Source organism: Lissotriton helveticus, chromosome 4_1 (genome assembly GCF_964261635.1).
Source record: "Lissotriton helveticus chromosome 4_1, aLisHel1.1, whole genome shotgun sequence".
Lineage (NCBI taxonomy): Eukaryota > Metazoa > Chordata > Amphibia > Caudata > Salamandridae > Lissotriton > Lissotriton helveticus.
In genome coordinates, this window is record NC_136063.1 from 132,147,081 (window position 1) to 132,165,444 (window position 18,364).

Sequence of the window (18,364 nt, forward strand, 5' to 3'; positions counted from 1 at the left end):
AAAGAATAACAAGGAGAAGCTCCATGAATATACTGATGTCAGTAACATAAAGTATGAAACATGAAAAGTGCTACAGAACTTTTGAAAAAAATGTTTACAGGAAGAAACTCCGTGCACATACTGATGAGGTTCCGTGACAATTTTAAGTGATGTTTTCGACTCGCACGAATATGGTCGAGTCTGGTATCTAAGAACCGCAAATGACGAGTTTAGTAAGTGTGCGCAGTTTCGCTGTGCTAACTTAAACCGTTCGTTTGATATGTGGGTTTTTCATCTGTACCCACGGGTTCCATCTTAGATACGGCATCCATTTTGTCTCTTGCCCTCAAGTAGCCAGCGAACGGACACTGTCCGCTTCGTCACCCTGGGACTCTCAGGATATTTGTGGAAGACACATGTACTTTGTAAATATCTTTTACGATGAGGGGGATGATACTGTAAGGCAGATGGCCCCGCTCGAGGCTCATCTTGCCGTCCGGTTTATTGTCTCAGCCGTGCATCTCATTAGGCACGTCCCTTTGATGCCTGTATCTCGTGTTTCCCGATACCTCCCCTTTTACACTCTTTTCAATCCCCCACTGTCTCCATCTTCCTCTGCACCTGTCCTTGTCCCTATTTCGATCTGTTTTACTGCCGATTAGAATTCACTAATGTTGGGAAGATGGGTTTTTACAGTTGGGAACCGCCAAATGTTTCCGCACTTATATTCCGGACCTTATGTGTACCAAAGTGACCAAAGCGACCCCTCTGGGGGATAATTATGGGAACCAGGTTGTAAACTTTTGTGTACCATGTTGTCCTATGAGTTAATTTTGTATAAAAGGAGCGATCCACAGAACCAATTTGAAGCAGTCTCCCCAAGTTGCACGTGTTGTACTTGTCGTGACTTCTGTGTTCCCTGCAGTAATAAACCTTGAATCTTTGACGCCGAAGGAAGTGTCCCGTGTCTCTGTAGTTTGTGCGCCGAAACAGGTATCCCATGAAGGTTATAGGTGTTGTTCCCTGGCACCGCTGGTACTGTTAAAAGTCCAGTCCTTCAGTTGGCGCCCAACGTGGGGCGACTTCAGCGGTACCGGTCCGGTCCAAAGCCTGATGATCGTGAGGAACTTCGTGTGAAATCTCCGAGGGAAGGTGCACCCCGCTTCATCGATCCTGTTATCGAAATAAGTGGCCCGAAGTTTTTCCCTGCGAAGATTCCCGCCTCCTGACGGCTGCGACGGACCGATGCCCTGACTGTCGACCTGTCTTCGACGCCCGGCGTAGACCTTATGTACAAGCGAGACGATAGACGGGCCTTCCTGGTGACGCCATTGAAGTTCTGAGTTAAGTATTTGTGGGTCGCTCCCAGTCCTTAGTAGTGGTTCTAGCTTTTGAAAGCTTTGTGGTTAGCCTTTAAGGCTTTGTGGTAATAGCTCACTGAGCTTTGTAATAGCCTTCTCAGGCTTTGTGGTTAGCTCTCCGAGCTTTGTGATAGCCTTAAGGCTTTGTTGTATTGCATGGTTCCATTGCATTTGTGGTTCTTAGTATTGGTTCTTAGTATTATTTGACAGTTGCAATTGCCAAAAACCGAGGGTTTTGACTTACACGAGGTTTCATTGCTTCGGTAATCCTTGAAGTTTGATACTAGGTTAGTGTGCACGATGCCTTGCCATAGTGATTTGTTTCGTATTTTCAAATGTTGCGCAATGGATTCCCGGTTGGAGGACTCGTGTCCGATACCTCCAGTTGGAACTCCGATACATGATCTATATAGTCGACATGGGGTGGGTCCTATAATCTATAATGATTACTGGGTCCGCTATACAAAGAAAGACGGTGACCTTAGATGGCCACCACACGGAACTTTTGAACTTTCGATTTTAGATAATCTTGAGGCTAAATTATTTTTAAAGAAAGCTAGGCCAGCTATGTTTGATTCCTTTCGGATATGGCGTAAAGAGGCCAAACAAAAAGAAATCAAACAACTTAAAAAGGATAAAAAGCAAGAGTTTGTTCCGATAATGCAAGCTATAAAAGAATGTAGACAAGACAAAGAAGAAAAAGATATGGAAATCGCTACTAGATTGCATCACATGAAAATAGATAAATGTTACCCAGTCTTACCGAATAATCTAGAAAAGAAAGAAGAAGATTTGAAGGAGGATTCCTTGTTATCATACTTGATGAAATCACCACCTCCTTATGTACAGGGTGCTACTGCTCCTGTAGCTCCTCCTATAGCTCCTCCTGTTGTTCCTCTTGGTGCTCCAGCGGCTGCGGGCCAGCCCGCTGTTAACCCTACGTTTGTTCCACCACCTGTCCTCGTTTCTACTGCTCCTGTACCTGTACCTTTGCAGACTGTTGTTTCTGCTACTCCGACTATCTTGTCCGTTCCTACTATGCCTTCCTTCACCTCCAGTGTTGTTGCCCCTGTTTTTCTTTCCCCTTCTGTTCGTAAGCGTGTTCCTAACTCTGTTGCTACCCTTTATTCACCTCTTTCTGGTCCGTTATTTTCGTCTGATTCATCTGAAACTCCTCAGAGACGGAGTCAGATCCCTAGTGGTAGGGAGAAAGAGACGTTAGTAACAATGGCACATAGGTGGATAAGGCATCCTGCTAATTACACTCCACGTGTAGTCTTTGATACGTTTTCTCAGTTTAATGAGCCTACGCAGAGATTCGTATTTGAGGAAATGTGTAACTTTTTGAGAGAAGAATGGTACAATAATGATGTAGATGATGTACCGTCCGACATAATTGAACTTCAAAGTCACTTTTCGAACGGTATGATTATAGGAGACGATGTACGACGTGCAGTGGAACGCTTTAGCATTCAGACCCACAGCACATTCTCGGGTGACATTAGATGATACCACTGAGAACTGGAAAGCGGTTCCTGGTCAGTATCCCATGAGAGAAGTTCCGCCACTGTGGGTGCCTGGTGATCCTAATGCGAACCCTGTGGTGCTACCGCATTTTCGAAGGGTGTGGATACATCTTCCATGGAAACGATCGGAAGTTTTGCAAGTGAAGCAATCCTTACCCGATCCGCGTAAAAATCCGGCTGGTTATTATAAGGAGTTATCACAACTGATAGAAGCTTCTATTATGAATATTGCCGACATCGACATGTTGTTTGGCAATGTTGTACCGCAACCAGTTTGGGCTAAAATTCGTCAAGCCGATCACGCAGTTGAATTAGGGGGTGATTGGGCTGCACTGCTAGCAGCTGATGCATTACAAGTCGGTGGGGCTAAACCTGAACAGTTGATCTTGGATTTGCCTCAGAGAATCATTACGCTCATGAAAACTCTCATGCCAGCGATGAAGGTGAACTGGGATAAGTTATCAGCTTGTAAGCAAAAGAAAGACGAGAGTGTCTCAGATTTCTTTACAAGGTTTGAGGAAGCGTTTGTCGACCACAGCGGCCAGGACATGGGCGCTGAGGGAGGCCAGCGGTTATTCGTTGACAAATTCGTGTCGAATTTGTTGCCTGAACTAAGCAACAAACTAAAGAATTCAGAAAGTGCGTGGGCAGTTTCAACCCCTGCGCAAATACTAGCAACGGCTCAGTATTATGAGAATAGGGAAAAGGAAGAAAGTGATCGTGTAGAAAAGAAAACTAAGGAGCTCAAAACGAAGGTTTTGTTGCAGCAAGCATACCCTCCACGATCAAACCAAAATGATGCACAACAGCAGTATCGACCACGAGCACAGCTCGATAGAACACAGCCGCGCTCTGACAACTTTGATTACAGATCTTCACTTGGGTATAATCAGTGCGCATATTGTAGGAAAGAGGGACACCTAAAATATGATTGTCTTGCTTTACGGGACCGTCTGAATGGTGTGTCGACACGAGGAAATCGTGGCGGTGGTCCCCAACCGGCACCACGTGGTAGAGGTCGTGGTTCATCCCACAATCAGAGTGATCGTTATCAAAATCAATCAGACGCAAATAATTGTTTTGACCAGCGAAATGCGGGGTCAGTTCGATCTGCACAGTATAATGTGGATGACTATTACGTAGGGCACGAGACTGTTGTAAATGACCATTACTAGGACAGCCAACGACAAAGAGAGGGAGTAGTGTCAGTTCCGGTCGATCAGAGTGGGCCTTACGTTGCAGTGGCTACATCAGGTGTAGTTGAGCCTTTTCTGTTAGACACTGGTGCGACGAAAAGTTCCATCATGCATTCAAAACTCCCTGGCGCACCTTTGTCTGGCTTAACGAATGTTTCCGTTGGATTCTCTGGCGCCCCTGTTAGTAACCCAGTCTCTAACCCTTTGCCTCTTATGATTGGACCTCGTGAGCTAACGGCTCCACTGATTCTATCTACAGGTTGTGGTGAAAATCTTTTGGGCCTGGATTTGTTGAAACGATTATATGCAACGTTGTATTGTTCCCCCGAAGGAGTGGAACTTACATTGGGACGGAGAGTGATCTCTCCCATGTATTTATCGGTTGATAAATTCCCACCGGAATTGAGTTCCCTCCCTGCGTCCTTATGGGCCACAGGTCCCAATGACGTGGGCCTGTTAGACATTCCACCCTATGTGATTCAATTGAAACCAAATGCGCGATTACCGCGTTTACCTCAATATCGTATTTCTCTTGAAGGCGAACGAGCACTGTTAGCAATCGTTCATGATCTCATTGGAAAAGGTGTTGTTGAAGAAACTCGTGGAAACGTGTGTAATAGCCCTGTATTGCCAATTCTGAAACGAACTGACCCAACTAAACCTCCTGTGTATCGTTTTGTTATAGATTTGAGAGAGGTAAACAAAATAGTGGTTCCGCAATTTCCTGTGGTCCCTGACATTACGGCTTTATTAACAATGATTCCGGCATCTGCCTCCTGGTTCACAGTGATCGATTTAAAGAATGCTTTCTTTAGCATCCCGATTGCAGAGGAAAGCAGAGACCTATTCGGATTCTCATTAGGAGGTCGCAGTTTTAGGCTAAAACGCGCTCCACAGGGCTACTGTGAAAGTCCATCAATCTACAGCCAAGCACTTAAAGGTCAACTTGACGCCTTTGTATTACCAACGGGTGCGGCTTTGATTCAATACGTTGACGATCTTTTAGTGGCAGCTGATACAGATGTTATTTGCAAAACGGCTACAGTATCATTGTTACACTATCTATATGAATTGCACCACAAGGTATCACCTTCAAAGCTACAGTATTGTTGTCAAGAAGTTACCTATCTAGGTCACTTATTGTCAAGAGAAGGGAGAAGGTTGACCCCAGAGAGAATTGCAGCCCCAGAGAGAATTGCAGCGATTTCCCGAATGACTGTGCCAAAAACCCAAAGAGATGTTCGCGCCTTTTTAGGTATTACGTCCTACTGCAGACAATGGATTCCAAATTTTTCATTGTTGGCGAAACCATTGATAGCCCTTACGTGCAAGGATGTTTCATCCCCAGTACCTTGGTCTGAAGAATGTCAGAAAAGTTTTTCTGAATTGCGTGATGCGCTGTGTTCCGCTCCTGTGTTGGGTACCCCTGACTACAGTAAGCCGTTTACACTATACGTTCACGAGAGGGATGGTTGCGCGTTGAGTGTTTTGACACAACCTTTTGGTGGTAAGCAACGCCCATGTGCCTACTTTTCTTCGACTTTAGACCCAGTAGCAAGAGCCTTGCCAAGTTGCTTAAGGGCAACAGCGGCAGCTGCGGCGTCCATTCGACAGTCTGCAGGTCTAGTCATGGATAATATGCTCACGGTAATGGTTCCGCATGCAGTCGACACTCTATTGAACCGAACGAAAACTCAACATCTGACAAGTGCAAGATTGTCTGGATATGAGTTGACATTGCTGGCCAGTCATATACGGATAAAACGATGTAATGTGTTGAATCCAGCAACATTGCTGCCGATCGACGCAGAATCAAGTGGTGAAGCAGTACATGACTGCTATCTCAAAACTGAAGAGGAAACCAAGGGTCGCATTGACCTAAAAGATACTCCATTGACAAATCCCGATGGTACTTTGTATGTGGATGGTTCTTGTTTCAAGTTGCCGAACGGTGATGTGACGACTGCGTATGCTGTAGTTACATTGAGAACGATTGTGGAAAGTGCAAGATTAAGTCAGAATTCGGCTCAGGCTGCTGAGTTAATTGCTTTGACGAGAGCGTGTGTGTTGTCTAAAGATAAACGGGTGAATGTGTTTACAGATAGCCAGTATGCGTTTGGTGTGGCACATAGTTTTGGACGATTGTGGAGAGAGAGAGGATTCCTTACGTCACATGGTACGAAGATTCAACATGGACAGCTTGTAAATGATCTTTTAGATGCACTCACATTGCCTAAACAGGTGGCCATAATCAAATGTAGCGCACATCAGAAAGTAACGGATGATGTTGGTCGTGGAAATGCGTTTGCGGATGAGACTGCTAAGGAGACTGCCCGGAACCTTAGCACTCGAATGTATGTGACGAGTTCGGTTAGGTGGCCTGCAGAATCAAGTATGTGTGAAAACACTATCGAGAGTGTGAAAGCAATTCAGAATGAGGCCACCGAGACTGAAAAGGCGAAGTGGAAAGAAAGTACGGGAAAGTTGGATGCGAATGGTTGTTGGATTGACTTATCGGAACAGAAAAGATGGATGTTGCCTGATGCGTATGTGCTGGCTATTGTGACTATGGCACATGGGTTAGCACATATTAGCGCGAAAGGTATCTGTAAATTGCTGTTTCCTGTGTGGAAGAATGATGGTATTACGAAATGTGCTGAACGCTTGGTTAAGAATTGTATGGTATGTATGTTGTACAATCCTGGTAAGGGAACCCCAACTCCTCCTGGTAGTTTTGCTCCCCCTTCATGCCCCTTTGAGGTGATCCAATTGGACTTCATCCATATGGAACGATGCAATAACCTAAAATACGTTTTAGTTGTTGTTTGCGCATTCTCCCGATGGATTGAGGCCTATCCTCTCAAAGACAATACTGCTTTGTCCACTGCGAAAATCCTACTGAAGGAGTACTTCCCTCGGTATGGAATGCCTAGAATTGTGTGGTCAGACAACGGAAGTGAGTTTGTGGGGAGTGTGATGAAGAGTGTGTGCAAGGGCCTCGGAATTAATCAAAAATTCCATAGTGCCAATCATCCTCAGTCAGCTGGTTTGGTTGAAGGGTACAATGGCACCCTTAAACTAAAACTAGCAAAGATTCAGGCTACGACAGGTCTTTCGTGGCCCGACGCTTTACCCTTAGCATTACTGTCAACAAGGGCAACTGTACACTCCCGAGTAGGGCTCAGTCCCTATGAAATAGTGTTCGGTCGTCCTGCCAATGTTTGGGGGGTCCCTAGACCGGGTGCCTTTTGTGAACTTGAGTATCCAATGTTAATCGATTATCTTTATGACTTGACTGCTAAACTGAGGTTAATTCACCAACAGGTTCACGAAGCATTGCCGACGCAGACGGAGGGTCCAGGCCACCAGCTCCAGCCCGGAGATTGGGTGGTAACGCGAAATTTTTCGCGCAAGAACAATTTGGATCCCAGGTTCACTGGACCCTATCAGGGGTATACATCCGTTACAACGGATCTTTTACTCCGCACTACCATTACAACGCGACCATTACTCCGCATACCATTACAACGCATTGCGCTGGGGGGCGCTCTAGGATAGGGAATAAGTATAATTTACTATCCAACACCTTCCCTAGGGTCCACGGGGACTGGAGTTAGAATAGTAAATTATACTTACCACTATCCAGCGCCCCAAGGCGCTATGCGTTGTAACGGTATGCGGAGTAAAAGTCGCGTTGTAATGGTCTGCGGAGTAAAAGTATGCGTTATAACGTCATACATCCCTATCAGGTCCTCCTTGCCACGAGAACTGCAGTTCGTCTCGAGGGGCGGAAGAATTGGGTGCATGCCACCCATACCAAGAAAGTCCCCATTCCGTTGCCAGCAGACTCGTGGGTAAGGAAAGGCATTGCGTCAACTGAAACCGAAGGATTGCCGGCGTTTGTACCTTTCAGCGACGCACAACCTGTCGGAGAATCCTCAGTGCAGCAAAAAGGCATTATTGAACACTTGTCATCAGAAAACTCAAGACCAGAACATTCAGCTGATCAACAGGGCGTTGTCCCTTCGACGAATCTTTTGTTCAACGAACAGACACGTCCTGGGAAAACCCGATATTTTTTGAGATCCAGCACTAAAGACTAATAAAAAAACCCGTTCTGTCCCTTGACAAGTGCATTATCCCGTTTTCCATGATCAGTTTGAACACTCATACTATTGTAATTATTTTGTATATATTCATTGAGCTTCGTTCCTTACACTTTTTGTTTCCACAGCTGAGAGACATTTGTTTTTTTATATATATATATTTGTGAAATAAAGGCCGTAGGGCCGCGCGTGTACTTCCTCCTGGTTAGTAGGTCTTGACGCTAGGTTAAAGACCGTCGATTCCTGGGAACTCCTAGGAATTGACTATTGCTACACAGAACGAAGTGCGTCAAGAAACGTTGCGGACGGTCATAGGGAATGGCATTTTCAAAGCTGATGGACTTGGAAAGAGCTCAAGCACAAAGATTCAAGCTGCAGCAACTCAGTCGTACCAAATGTTTTGTGTTCCAAATATTCGTACTGTTTGTGACTGGTTCTGCGTTATTAGCGGGTGGAGTGTATTACACAATGTCTTACTTCTTACCTTCTACTATACCTACTCCTACCCCTGACCTTAAACTCATCTCCACTGATTCTCCTCATTCTTTTCACATCTTACCTGAACACGAGCAGGCTAGACGTGCAGAATTCCGCAACAATTCCTTTATTCAACTCCTTCATAAGCATCAGTTAGTGGTTAACACTACTAATTGTTGGGTATGTGGGTTGATGCCACATACTACGGATAAGGGAATTCCATATCTGGTGTTACCGTATAGCTCCCAAGGGTCTGCTCGAGCATTTCAAACAATGTTTCAAAGCGCACTGGGTTTCCACCCCATTCGAGAACCACGTTCCCCTTACTCTGGTCCTACCTCGTACCAAAAATCTTTGTCTATAGCAATAGAGGATTTAGATAGCGATATCTATGATCCCTCGCTTATCCCTGAAGAAGAGGTACAAGCCTATAGGGTCCTAAGTAGAGGCGAATATAGTGTGTTCACTGGTGAAAAACAGCTTAAAAGCTTGCCTCCGATATGGGTCGTACCCCACATTGGTAATTTTTGTTTAATAGGTCGCGGCCGTAGATCGAAAGCCCGACTTGGAGAGAGTGCTTGCACTGAAAATTATATTTTGCCAATGGTCTCGTCCCCTGTGTTTTTGGCTGCCAAGGGTACATACTTTATTTGTCATGATCGTGCGTATGCATGGTTGCCCTCTGACTTCATGGGCTCATGTTTTATCGCAAACTTGTTGCCTCCGACGTTTACTGTAGATGCAGATTATCACAAAACTAGAGTTGTGAGGGGCGTAATTAGCGAAGAGGATACTGCCGGTCAAGAGGCAGGAGACTTTTTCAAGGGTTTCCTCCCATTTTGGGGACCTATGGTTAATAGTAGGAACCTAAGACAGTTGACTCGAGTGGTAGAATCGACAGCTAATATTACTGCCAGTGCCCTTGGTAATATCACCACAGAACTTCAGGCGGATAGACTTATGACGTTACAAAACCGTATGGTTTTAGATGTGATCTTAGCAGATCGAGGTGGGGTATGTAAGGTGATCCATTTGAGCTGCTGTATTTTCATTCCTGATAACGCTCCGACTGTCTATCAAGCCATCTCGAAGTTGCATAAGATCTCCGAATCCATACACGTGGACGTAGGGGATTGGACGCTACTTGGATGGTTTTGGGGCCTGATGTCGACTTGGGGTTGGAAAATTCTGACGATCATTGGAGTCGTTGTAGTGTTCCTGTTCACGTGTTGCCTTTGCGTGCAGTGCGGTCCTGCCTTATGTGGCCTCTGTGCTACAACGTGTATGAGACAGCCACCTGTTACCAAAGGGTCTCGGTTGGACAGAGCTATGCTACAGCAACATCTCGAGGGTCTGATGAATATCGAATATGATTCCGACTAGTGCTTGCCTACATGAGGGCAAAAGGAGCGTCTGAGGTTCCGTGACAATTTTAAGTGATGTTTTCGACTCGCACGAATATGGTCGAGTCTGGTATCTAAGAACCGCAAATGACGAGTTTAGTAAGTGTGCGCAGTTTCGCTGTGCTAACTTAAACCGTTCGTTTGATATGTAGGTTTTTCATCTGTACCCACGGGTTCCATCTTAGATACGGCATCCATTTTGTCTCTTGCCCTCAAGTAGCCAGCGAACGGACACTGTCCGCTTCGTCACCCTGGGACTCTCAGGATATTTGTGGAAGACACATGTACTTTGTAAATATCTTTTACGATGAGGGGGATGATACTGTAAGGCAGATGGCCCCGCTCGAGGCTCATCTTGCCGTCCGGTTTATTGTCTCAGCCGTGCATCTCATTAGGCACGTCCCTTTGATGCCTGTATCTCGTGTTTCCCGATACCTCCCCTTTTACACTCTTTTCAATCCCCACTGTCTCCATCTTCCTCTGCACCTGTCCTTGTCCCTATTTCGATCTGTTTTACTGCCGATTAGAATTCACTAATGTTGGGAAGATGGGTTTTTACAGTTGGGAACCGCCAAATGTTTCCGCACTTATATTCCGGACCTTATGTGTACCAAAGTGACCAAAGCGACCCCTCTGGGGGATAATTATGGGAACCAGGTTGTAAACTTTTGTGTACCATGTTGTCCTATGAGTTAATTTTGTATAAAAGGAGCGATCCACAGAACCAATTTGAAGCAGTCTCCCCAAGTTGCACGTGTTGTACTTGTCGTGACTTCTGTGTTCCCTGCAGTAATAAACCTTGAATCTTTGACGCCGAAGGAAGTGTCCCGTGTCTCTGTAGTTTGTGCGCCGAAACAGGTATCCCATGAAGGTTATAGGTGCTGTTCCCTGGCACCGCTGGTACTGTTAAAAGTCCAGTCCTTCACTGATGTCAGTAACAAGGTATGAAACACGAAATTTGCTACTCATGAACATCCACTCACATAAAAGAGAAATGGAAATTACATCACATAGTATAAGTAGTACTCAACTATCAACTGTTATTCATGAACATCCATTCAAGCAGAAGAGAATTGGAAATTACATCATGAAGAATAAGCAGTAATTTTTTTAAACATTACTTAAACTGCAAAAGTTACTCAAGAACATCCACTCACCTAAAAGAGATATGGAAATCACATCATGAAGCTTAAGCAGAATATTTTAAACATTACCTAAACTGCAAAAGTTACTTAAGAATATCCACTCATCTAAAAGAGATATGGAAATCACATCATGAGGCTTAAATAAGGTTGCATAAGAACATCCACTCACATAAAAGAGATATGGAATTACATCACAAAACCAAAGCGATGTATTTGAGTAAACTAAAGACCTTTAAGCCAAAAATTGAAATATAGGTACAGAGGGGAACAGTGTAAAATGTGTCTATCATTATGAATAAATAACATGAAATTGTTATAGGTAACCATAATGAGAAACATGCTCATCGCTGTAGAAAAACAGTGGTGAAATAAATAACTGTAAAATTAAGCGTGCCTATCTCTGATGAAAATGTAGGAAAGCATTTTGAAAAAATAAACAAGGCGTGCTTATCGCTGTTGTAAATGCTTAAAATCAGAAACCAAATGTATTTCAAAGCATGCCTATCGCTGTTGTAATTACTTAAAAGCAGAAATAAAATGTATTTCAAAGCGTGCCTATCGCTGTTAAAATTGCTGAAATGCGACAGGCAAATTTATGCAAGAGCGTGCCTATCGCTGTGTTGAGGAAGTTGATATGACAAAGGGATGAAAGATGCCAATTTAAAATGGCTGCACGTCGATTTGAAAAATGCTGAGTGGCTCTAGGTGTCAGAGTGCTCCAAAGAATTCCGGAAGTGGTGGAAGGCTGACTCACGTCATAGAGGAAGATCACGGTGGCACAAGAAACAGGCGAGGAGGCGTGTGTCAGTGCATGCGCTCCATGTGAAGCTCGAGCGCATTTGAATTTGGCAAGGCGGTTAAACAGCCGAGAGGTAGGGCATTATTAAAGTTGTAGAAAATGAATAAAATTATGTTAAAAGTTAGCGCAATGTGCCGTGCCATAGCGGTTGTGAAAACACACAAACACTTTGCTGCAGAAACAATTGTAGGGGCCTCCTCTGGTTGTTAAAATATATAAACGCCTGAAACGCTGCTGCAGAAACAAACGGAAAAGTCTCTTCTTCACCAAACAGAGTAGGTTAAAGTTGAAGGTCATTCATTCACTTTTCCTTCCTCTCGCATGTAATTAGGACACAAGTAATTTACTCCTGCGGTCCTTGAAGTTCAATTTTGCCGCTTTTGGAAATACACTTTAAAACTGTATTAGTTTCATAGTTTATTTATGTTCTGAATTGAAATTAAATGGCATTTAATTTTAGTATAAGAACGTTATTCCAGTAAGTTGAGTGGAATCATTAAGGAAGGAGGTTTTTCATCTTGACGGTAACTGCATGAGGAGTAAACAGACTCAGGGGCCGATTAGGATGGCGGACGGACTTGCGTCCGTCCGCCACCCTTGAGGAGGAGGGAACGTCCGCAGGGGCTGCGGCGTTCCCTCCGTGCTGATTAGGATGTGACCGCCAGGGTGGCGGTCACATCCTCTATATTTAACATTGCGGCGGGTGCAGCTTCAAGCTGCACCCGCCGCAATGTTAAAAAAGCATGTGTTACATTTACATGCACAAAGCAGCAGGCACCGCACAGTGCCTGCTGCTTTGTGCACGCAAATGCAGGGGGGTACCATAGGTACCCCCCATGTGCACCTCCCACCCCCCATTCACCCAGGGGGCCCGCAACGGGCCCCCAAAGTGAATATCCGTATGCTTTTCCATGGCGGAAAAGCCGCCGTGGAAAAGCAGTTTTACACAAACATCATAATATGGCGGACGGTGTCTCATAGACACCGCCTGCCATGTTATAGCTTTTCCGCCGCGGTCGGAAGCCGACCGCAGCGGAAAAGCGGCGGACGGAATTCCAGACCCACCAGCCATCCTAATTTGGCGGTGGGTCTTTGGAGTCTCCGCCGCGGTTTTTCCGCATCCTCCGGCCCGGCGGAAGTGTCCGCCGGCCCGGAGGATGCGGAAAAACCGCCATCCTAATCGGCCCCTCAGTGTGGCAGTTGGTATGAGGCACATCTCATTTTCGCTTTAACATCTTTTTGCTGAGTTCAGTAACATTTGCAGTTTCAGTTTTCACACAGCTTTGGTTCAAACACGAGCAGGAATACAGGAAAAGGTAGTAAAGTAGAATTTTCCAACTTGGAGGAAATTTACAGTATGAAGATTTGAACCAGAATTAAAAGTGCAAACTGAAGTAGGATTTAAGCAGAGATTGGCACTTTAAGCATATGGGCGACTGTTAGAGTGGTCACTGGTGGGGTTTGGAGGGTGCCAATGTGCTTAAGAATAAGTAGTTTGAAGAAAAAGAAGTTCAATACCTTGAAGTTGCTTTAATCTCAGAAGTCCTTGTAGTAGTAAGTGGAAGTTCACCAGAATCGTCGCCATTTTGTAGTGTTGGTGTAGGAAGCAGGACTCAGACGAAGTGGATAGGTTAAGGTATTTATTTCAAGATTAAGTTACAAGTATAAGTTAAGGAGGAAGGAAACCCCACCAGGAGCAGTATGTTACTTGCTCAGCCCAGTTATCAACTGACTCCTAGAGTCCAGTCCTAGCATTCCATGACATCACATGAATGATAACATTCTATAGGATAACTAGGCAGGCATGGAAGAGATGCCAGACATGACATTTGCCTACCGTATTTCCAACGGTCGTTTTCTTCAGCTGAAGATCTGTTTCTTGGCCGGCTGAATGCTGAATGATGACAGAATACTGCCACAGCATTTGTGATTCTGTAGAACGCGCCGTAATCTATGGACGCGCATCAGCGTCATGAAGGGTCAAGTTCACGCAGTGTTTATGCGCACGTACGTGCATCATTAGCAACAACTGTCATGGCAGGGTCAAAGAGCATCGAGATTACGCATGACTGACTGACTAAATCCTTCTTTCATTGTGCTCCTGTCTCCTCAGTTACATCGAGTGAATTTTCAGAGTGTTCTTCATGGGAAAGGTACTGTTTTAATAGACATTTTGACCGAGATGGATTTTGAAACTGCCACAGATCGCTCACCGGAGCTGTTTTCTTCGGAAACTTCCAACATTACGTACTGCATACATTAATTCTGTTCCATATGCGCCATCTAGTGTCTATATTTCATTATGGCACTACTAAAGGAAAATTATTATCCATGCGATTTAGACACTGTGGATTCAATTCTTTGAATGTCATTTACCTGCCTTGCTGAAGAAGTGGAGCTGTTTATCGTGACAACGGTGACTACTTTTATTGTTTTGGTTTCTTATTTTGAATTATTTGCTAATCACATGTGTATTTGTGATGATATGTTTATGGTAGTTTACATGTTGTGTTCAGAGAGACTGATTTAGTTTACTTTTACTGCATGGAACTGTTTAAGTGCTGAGATCTTTGTTCATGTGCTCCTTTAATGTCATTTAATGGGTTAATTTATGTTTACTGAATTGAGCTACTTATGTACTGAAACTTTTGTTCAGGTGCTCATTTGATTTCTTTAAGTGATGATTTACTATGCAAAGTCGAGGAAGTGCTAGATTTTTTTTTCTTTTATGGTAATGAACCACATATGTGCTCAATTTATTTGAGGAGTTCATTCTTTGTAGTATTTGCTTTATTTGGTTGAGCCATATAAGTGGCTACATTTTTCTTCTATTGTATTGAACTACTTTTAGTGCTCAAAATGTTTTGAGGTGTTCAATTCTAGTGTGACTTTTCTGAAGATTGGTTTTTCCAGTTTGGATTTTTAGTATGTATCTTTTGCGGAGCCACATAGGTGCTCATTGATTGAGGTGCTCCATCTCTTTCAGGTTAAATTATATGGGGCTGCAGAGTCCTCAGTTCTGTTCATTCTGAGTTTTTTACATGATTTATATTGTTGAACCACGTAAGTGCTCTATTCAGTTAGAGGTGTTCAGTTATACAGAGAGCCGCTGGGAGTCATGTACCTCGTGTGGAATGTTGTAATTTGAGTACATTAACTTGGGGTGTCATGTACCCCATGCACTAGGAGTTATGCGCCTTGTGCTGTGTGTTTTATTTTAAGTGTGTTTGGGGTAGCGTGTGGGGAAGTTATGTACCCCTTTGATATGTGTTTATGGGTATACCCCATACCGTTTGTACTATCTTGTTGTGCTCTATTGTAGACTGTTTTGTGTGGTGTGTTGCTTAACTTAGAACTGCTGCGTCCTAATTTTATTATTCTATTAGAACGCCATTTTATCTAGTTTGGTTCCCTGTCTATTGCTTTTTGTGACAGTCTGGCCAACTGGCATGATTTATGATATTTAGGGTTTTGGTTTGTGATGGAGGATGGTGGTTATGTGAGGTCTAATTTGTCAGATTGTATTGTTATGTGATGTCTTTGGCAATTGTTTTATGCGAAGTGATATTATGCCTCTTTTCATGTTTTGTGCAAGAATTCCTATATTGTGCTATATTGCTATTTCATAATTTTTATGTGTAGTCATTCATTTATTTGTGTTGACTGCTTATTTGAAATCCTGACCTTGTCATCGTCAGGGCATACTGTATTTATTTCCTCTTGCTTTCTATTCTTTTCTTTGTTTTAAAAGAGGGAGATGTGTTATATTCTGGTCTTCTCCTTCTCTGCTGCTCAGCCTGTGTGTGTGATGTCATTAGAATGTTTGTGTATGCATGGTTTGAATGTGTGGTCAGTTTGAGTGAGTGGGGCTGAGCAGCTGGATGCTGCTCCCGGTGGGGCCTTCCTTTCTACCAACTATGACTAATAAACCAACTTAAGTATACTTACGATTATTGGATCTATTTATTTTACAATATACATTTAACTTTGTAACACACAGTCATCACCCTGGACAGAGACTTTCATTCCATGGACAAATGTCTTCTTAGGAATACCCCCGTCCTGCCCATACACCTACCCCCCTACAGACTCCCAACTTCCTCAAGACATTCACATTCCTTCCCAAGAAACATACCTCCCCCTCCCCTAGATACCCACATCTTCTAAGGTGTTGAGGGCAGAAAGGTAGGTTTCTCATAATGTGAGCATTCCTACCTTAGACCCCAACTTCCTTCCTAGGCACCTATCCACCCACTGACTCCCACCCTCGTCCTGCTTCCTCCTGAGACACTTGCCATTAACTCACAGACATCCATCCCCTATTACTCTCCAGCCTCCTACCAAAATCACAAATTTTCCTTCATAAGAATCAAGACAATGTCAATATATCTTCCTAATCTAGACAGGCACTGCGATATTACCCTCCAGCTTCAACCAAAGATGCTCAACTTCCTTCTCTTGGTACCCATTTCCTCCCTAGGGTACCTGGCTCGCTTCCTCAACTAGTCGCATATTACCATGAACACCTACATTCCTCATCATTAACACACACTTTGCACCTGAGGGATATGTGCCTTCTCACCACCTAGAGCATAGAAAACAAAGGGCGAGCACTGAGTGAGAGCGCGAGCCTCGCGGAGGGAATGTCGCAGCCCCCATAACCGGCTTTGGTTTGGTTTTCCCTGCCAGGCGCTCAGTTGACATTTCACAGCTTCGCTTACCTTGTATTCGCGTAGCACCGTGTGCATACATGATCCAAGCTACATGTTGGCACAAGTCCACACCCCTCCAACCCGTCCTAATTAAGTAAGTGTAATTGTTAACTTAAGCCTGAACTGAAACATATGTTTTAGCGTGCGTTGAGTGGAAGATGAATGGACCTGGCGGCCCTTGTTAACCGTGACCGACACCCACACCCCCTCAACACCCACATTCCTTTCAGTACACCTACCCTCGGAATGGATAGCACACCATTCTACCCTCATGACACCATTCTGCCCCCATGACCATCTACCTTGAATCTCTGGTCCCATGGACACATACCCTGTACTTCACGGACACCCAAACTTACACTTCAGGGGTACACGTTCTCCTAATGAATGCAAGCGTTGCGTTCCACCTCACAACCTCCCACCTTACCCGCACAGACATCCAATGCTGCGCCAGTGCCACTCACCATCTCCCTATTACCAACCCCTGGTCCCTTGGAATGATACCTTCCAGTTCACACACCGTCCGTCACCCACCCCCTGCCTTCCACTCCCCTCCCTCCACATTTTACCTCACGAACAAACGTTCTCCTCTTACTGGCCGCTACCACCTTACAGACCGACGCCCATATACCCCACTTGTGCTCCAGGGCTTGGGGTGTCGTTTCCGGCTGAGGCCTTCTCAGTGTAACACGCGGCTCTGTTTTCACTTTCTGATTTAGCGGCAGCAGCAGGCAGCGTGTGTCTGTACAGGGAAACCGAGGCTGTCGTAGGTGTGTTTCCATTTCTTTCAAACGGGGAGAAGGCGGGCGGGGATAGAATACATGCATCGGCGGGAGTAAGGCAGGCGATGTAACGGCAACAGAAGATAGCGGAAAGATTGCAGCACCGTAATGACTGTCTTTTAAATCAACACGTGACAGAGGGGAATTGGTATATACCAGGAACAAGGTTGGGTATCAGGCGAGCATCTCTGGAGGTATAGAATATCTAAGTGGGTGATCACATCCACTGGGAGGGACAGTTCGTCCTCATGCCAGAGAAGACCTTTGATGTGGAGGTAAAGTTATGTACCCGGAGCTGGAGGAAGACAAATGCTATGGGAGACCGAAGACCACTTGGGTGGTATACATACTTCCCAACACTTAACAAGGGAAAGTGGGAGATTTGGGGGGAAAATTGGGCTAGTGTAGTACCCCCAGTTGACTACTATTGAAAAGGATTCTATTTTAGGAAGGAGACAAAATTGGGGCTCTAGCGCCTGAATCGGGTTTGTTGGCATGGAGGTATGAACTCAGGAGGATCATCACCACTCTGAGGGCAGTGATGGTTCAACGCAAGGATATAGGATAACAAAACGAGCAGGAGGCATGGTGTCCCTTTGAATATGTACCTTTGATTGAGATTGTGTACCTTTGATTGAGCTGAACCAAAGCTACAAATCCCAGAATTCCTTGACTTATTAACTAAAAATACAAGATGTGAAGCAAGCTATACCGATGGCATTGTCATCTCATTCTTCCCACATTCCCCCCTGCCCCATTCGCCCTATGCCCATTCAAAGCTCTACGCACAGTCGTACACCCCATTGCTGTGATGCGCCATCCCCAGGGCACACCCAGAGCGCAAGGCTAGCCAGGACAGGGACCGGGGCCGCCGGGCC

The 18,364-nt window shown here is 44.8% G+C and overlaps 1 protein-coding gene across 1 annotated transcript in view; it reads right to left on the minus strand.

Annotated features, from left to right (window-relative positions):
* Positions 1-13,941, minus strand: part of LOC144828412 (uncharacterized) — a 2,343,931-nt gene extending 2,329,990 nt beyond the window's left edge. The window contains exon 1 of the mRNA XM_078686536.1: positions 13,830-13,941. The gene's annotated coding sequence lies outside the window, so the exon portion shown is untranslated. The remainder of the gene's footprint in view (positions 1-13,829) is intronic.
* Positions 13,942-18,364: the final 4,423 nt, after the last annotated feature.